We start from the raw sequence: 6,000 nt of genomic DNA, 5'->3' as shown, positions 1-6,000 counted from the left end.
TTGTTTGGTTTTATGATTTTAATGGAGTAAGAGAATAAAGAAGAATTATTTACCTTGATTTCCCCCAGACCCAATTTTCTTTCAACCCCTATTTGTGGTTGAAATGAGGTGAAAAAAATTAATTTAAAATTTTCCATTTCAGATTTTCCAAATTAGACTACTTTTTCCCTGCCCTTCCGGGTCTTCCCTTCCCATCCTTTCCTCTTATTAGACTATATCCAAATGAGGTTAATTTTCACCCTCCCTTTCCCTCCCCTCCCCTCCCCTCCCCTTAATGAACCATGTCCAAACTGAAGACCGAAATGCATATGTTGCCACAATTAATGTCCGATAAAAATAGTCGTCGGGACTTCACCACCAGTCAATTGGATTTTTGGCAAGGAACCAACCGAATCCATATAAGCTAAGATCGGAACCACATGTTTTTCTTGCGAAAGTTTAAATGGTGAAATAGATTTTAAATCGTGCGCAATGCAACTAATTAACCCTATAAATAAAACTTCACATTGTTTTTCAAGTATGAGCAGGCATATGAATTTATAAAGATGTAAAATGATTAATAATATTTGAATTATTTGACAAAGATAAGTCGTCTATACTAGAATAAAAACTCATGATCTCCTTAAAATTTCACAGTGATCCATGCGAAAGGGTTTTTCCAAACCTTTTAGGAGATAAATTTTCCCGTTTTGTGGTAGCAAAGTTCTAATAGCTCTGCTTGCGCATCGGCTTCTATATTATATTCATTGTACATAATGGCCTTTATTTATTCACGCAAAAGAGGGTAATATTACAAATCTAGCAAATCATGCATCCATCTAAGAAAATCATACAGTGCAAAGGAGTTGGTGCCGAATTGCCCATTATATTTAACTTCAATCAGTATATATGCATACAAATATAAATATGTGTATATGTATATTTCTTTCAAACGAAACAAAAATGATAATATGAAGCTTTTGACTTAATATCGAACCCCAACCACCCCTTTTGATATTCTGTATGTCCCCTGGTCAACAAGAAATAATTTGTCCCAAAGATGTAACTAACACATTTTAAATTCCTGAAGATGAAAGTGTGGGATCATGGACTAACCTAATCTCGATTTGAATACAATTTCCTCTCTATGAATTAGGTAGCAGACTATAAAATTAATAGGTCGCAAATGATATAGACAGGTAGGCTCTTCGGAAAATGGGGGAATTTGCGGTGCCGTCTGAAGAAATTTTTGTCCCTCATTCAAAAAATGAATTCGATACATGGACATGGATGCTCTATTATAACTTATTTTAATTAATAATGTTTATTTTAATTAAAAAAATTTAACTGGTTAACTAATTTGAAGTATAATGATTTTCATTCGGTTGTTTTTCAAAGGATATCATAGTCAAAATTGACTACATATCTGGCAATTTGAGTTTTACTCCAAGCATGATGATAATGGAAATTCATGGTAGTAGGTACAAGTCCAACACCTCATAGCATATAAACACAATAATGTGGACGTCCAAGAAAGATTACACAGTAGTGCCCATATGTGACTTTTTAACTTTTTCTGTGAATCCGATATATGTTAGCTTAAGCAAACTTATAGGCTAAGTTTGGTAGGCCGGATATGAATTCGGATGGGATTTCTAAAATCCTAATTGTAAGTTTCGTGCCGACCAAATTAAGATTGGGATTGGGATATATCTGGGTAAATGTATTAAAAAGCTAATCCCAAGTAGGGTTGGATTAAGGGTGGATCGGATATAATTATTTGCGAAAAGACAAAAACGCCCCTAGCTTTCTATCAAAATTTTGAATTATGCCATTGAACAAATTTTGTTTTTGGTTCTATTGTTGAAGAAGCAAGAGTGTCGGTGGGACTAGACGCCACCCACCACTGTCCCCGTTGAGGTCGCCTGTAACCTCACCTGTGGCGGTGGTGGTCGGCATGGGGCCCCCCACTGCCCCAAATCGTCCCTCTTTCTCTTTGACTGAAGAGAGAAAGGAGGCCAATTTGCGGCAGTGGTAGCCCGACACAGGCCCCCATCACCAAGATGAGGTCGCCAACGACCTCCGGGCATGCTGGGGACCTCGTTGAGGCGGTGTCGGCCCCCATCGCCTACAGGAGATTGTCGGGATCCTTGAGTGTGCCAGCGTCAACCCCCCATCTTCGATTTCATGATTTTTTTTTTCAATTTTCAATTAAAATATTTGTTTTAGGAGATAAGTTGGTGATTTTTTTTAATATTCACCTAAATATACTCCAAAACACTTGATTAGAACGTTATAAAGCAACGGGATTTAAAAATCTCATTACATCCCAATCTTATCTTAATCCTTAACCCGACGATCAAATATAGTCATACTTTTTAAGACCATCTCATAATTGCTTAATTACATGATTTTTTTAGAGATTCTTAAATAGTAAATGTGGCAAGAAAAAATCAATTATATATTCTTTCTTTTCTATTGTAAATTTACTCAATTGTACCAATGTGAATTGATTCAAGTGGTTCGACACTTGTTCCGCTTAAGCAAAATCTTGGGTTCGAGTTATTGTGAATACAAAAAATCAACGCTGAGAGAGTTTTATCTCTTAGTGGACTGACTAGGCTCACTGAATTAGTTTGGGTCCAATTAGATTTCCGAATATTAGAGTTCATACTGAAAAAAAAAAAAACTCATTTTACGCCGCATCGTCCCTATTATTGATTGTAAAAGACAAAAATCCATACGTAAGTGCAGTGCATGTATGTGGAGACTTTTTTTTTTCCTGGATCATGCATGTGGAGACTTATTGCCTACGTGGCCGGAACATATAATAATTAAGGAACGAGTCGTGAGTTGAACGTGCACCAGGTGGAGTATAGAAATTAAACCATGTTGTCGTTGGTTGATATATTGTTGTTTTTGTTAGTTCTCTTACCTATATATAATATATAAAAGTGGAAGAGCAAGATACGATAACTTCATTTGAGAATCCTCAACTCTATTTAATAAATATATGATTTTTAATAAACAATTATATCTCTATCATTTTATACATCATACATATTAATTATTTAATTTTTATCATATGAAAATTGATAAAAAAATTACCGCAAAATACGTGAGTGCTAACTAATCGTTAATAATTTCCTAAGAAAAAAATTTGACCTATGTAATATTCCAAACTAACCACATATACAAATGACGTGAATGTTTGCAACATAATTCTAGGCAAGCTGTTAACTTGGGACGAAGGCCTCTGGTGGAACACGGACTAAGCTCCTTTTTCTTTTTCAGTTATAAAGGAGAATGATGTAAGGAAAAGTTATAATAATAGGATAAATTTTAAGAGATTTTTACCTAAAATGACTCATGGTTTGTCCGTTTTGTCAAATCTATTCTATACTTTTTTTGTCAAATCTATCCCATGATTTACTTTTTGCATCAAATCTATCCCGACGTTATCTTTTCCGTCAATACCTAACGGCCGTGCTGACGTGGCAAATGGAGAGATAGTGGGCCACACTTGCCACGTAGGCGCTACGTCAGCACGGCCGTTAGGTGTTGACGGAAAAGATAACGCCGGGATAGATTTGATGCAAAAAGTAAACCATGGGATAGATTTGACAAAAAAAAAGCATAGGATAGATTTGACAAAACGAACAAACTATGGGCCATTTTAAGTAAATACCCTTAAATTTTAATGATGAAATCAAACTAAGAATTTTTTGGTTCTATATGGAAAGGGAGTGTCAAATTTTACGATCTAAATATACCCTAACTTTTGTTCCCCTGCTGTGTCTAATCTGCAAAGTACTTTTGCCTATGTATGTGTTCAGATGCATTGTATGTATTCAAGCGATCTTTTTGGTCGTAATGCGATCACGTTTTCTGGTTATACACATTTAACTATGCGCAGTCCCTTCTCAAATGGTCCAAGTACGTTATTTATGGCGGGCCAGGGGCAATCTTCGGTAATCAATTCTTACAATTTTCCAACAAGATCTTTTTATATTATTATTTTTAAGAAAAGAGCAAACTTCCTTACTATTTGAATTCCGTGATTAAAGTGTTATGTGGCGTTTGGTAATAAAATAAAATAGAGCGTGATTTTACTTAACTCAATGGGATAAAGACATATATAATTGGGGGAATTTATTATTGAAAAATTGGTGTAATAATGGTTAAAAAAAGTACGAGAGAGAATTTTTTATTAAATTGAAGAAGAAAATAAAAAAATAATGATTGTGTCGTTAAATTGAGGAAAAAGTAATAAATAATTGAGAAAATTTAATATTAAAAAATTAATTATAATAATGATTAAGAAAAAGTACGTGAGATAATTTTTTATTGAGATGAATAAAAACTAAAAAGGTAAAAATTTAATTATTATATTGTTGAATCGATGAAAAAGTAAATTGAACTTAAATGGAGTATGATTTACTCCATAAAAAATACAGTATAAGTGCTTAGCTTCAAAATATTAATTCAAGTTATTGACTGCATTTGTCTGCAGTTCCTACTCCTGGTCTTACACTTATTTTTAGGAAAAACGCATTTTGTTCCTCAACCTCTAGTGCTTTTATTATTTTCCGTCCTAAACTTGTTTTTGTCATTCTCGTCCTCAATATTTCACTTTTTTGCCAATTTAGTTGTTTTGTCAAATTTTCCGTCAAAAAATCATTTCCCTTTCAATAATATTATTATGTCATTCTCGTCCTCCCTAGTCGTCGGCTACCTCAATGGGCCAGTGGCGGTCATCGACATAGGGCCCATCACCCGAATTTTTCAAATTTTGAAAAAAAAAAATCGAGGTTAAGCTGGAGGGAAGCAGTAGTAGCATAGCCGGCAGCCCTACCCTCCAATCGGGATCCCAACAGTTTAGGGGATACTAGGATCCCTATTTGGGAGGGGCACGACTTTTTATTTTGGGGGGGTTCCGTTGGCCGCCGCGAGGCTTCCACTGCTCCCCTCCCCCATTCCCTTTCACTTTGCTATCTCTCTGTTTCTTTTAAAACAAAAAAAAAATGTATTGTTTTATATTTTGAAAATTATATTATTTTCAAAAAGTGTTCTTGGATGGAAAATGAATTTTTATGATGGAAAATTTGATGGCCAGACTAATTAGAGAAAAAAAAAAAGTGAAAGGTTAAAGACAAGAATGACAAAAAGGAAAGGTCTACGACCAAAATGACAGAAGGGCCAAACATTCAGAATTAAAAGTGTTTTTTCCCCCTTTATTTGACAATATTATTACTAGTTTGTACGAAAGAGGGGGAAATATGGTGGATTTTCCAACCAGCACACCTTCATCTTCTTCTTTTTAAAATAAAAAAGTTTGTGTAATTTTTGGGTATGCAATCTTTCTATCCAAAAGCCTAATAAGGCCCTTATTAATTCATGTTCGAGTCTGATTAACTGACTAATGAGCAAAATAATCAAGAGCCTTTTTCCTTCATAAAACTTCAACTTAATACCTTTTTTAGAAACCTATCACAGGTGGGGTGAGTATGGTGTGTTTTACACCCACCCCACCATTCCTTTTTTAATATTAATATTTTTTGTGGATAATATTAATAATACTTTAATTTCTTTATTTAAGTATAAAAACACAATTTGAATTTCAGTTTTTATGATAGTAGTTGCTTACCAATTAAAGTAGTTTCTTCTTATTGACGACCTTAAATATGTCCTGAATTTCTTTGGTGAACAAAAAAGATTACAGCATGCATCCTGGCTCCCAAGACTCTTTCATAGAATTCCAACAATTTCTCCCGCTCCTCAAAAGCCCGCAGGAACAGAGTTGATGCTCCCACATCCATAGCATGAGTAGTTAAAGCAAGTGAATGATTTGAAATTCGACTTATTTCACGGAATAACACTCGTATATATTGAGGTCGTAATGGTACCTCGCAATTCAAAAGTTTCTCTACGGCTGAAGAATGAGAGTGTTCCTGGGCCATCGTAGAAACATAGATAGGGTCAACGATGGAACGAGCCTATTGACTAATGATGAATTCTCGC

Source organism: Punica granatum, chromosome 5 (genome assembly GCF_007655135.1).
Source record: "Punica granatum isolate Tunisia-2019 chromosome 5, ASM765513v2, whole genome shotgun sequence".
NCBI classification, from domain to species: Eukaryota; Viridiplantae; Streptophyta; class Magnoliopsida; order Myrtales; family Lythraceae; genus Punica; species Punica granatum.
This window is presented reverse-complemented; position numbering follows the sequence as displayed.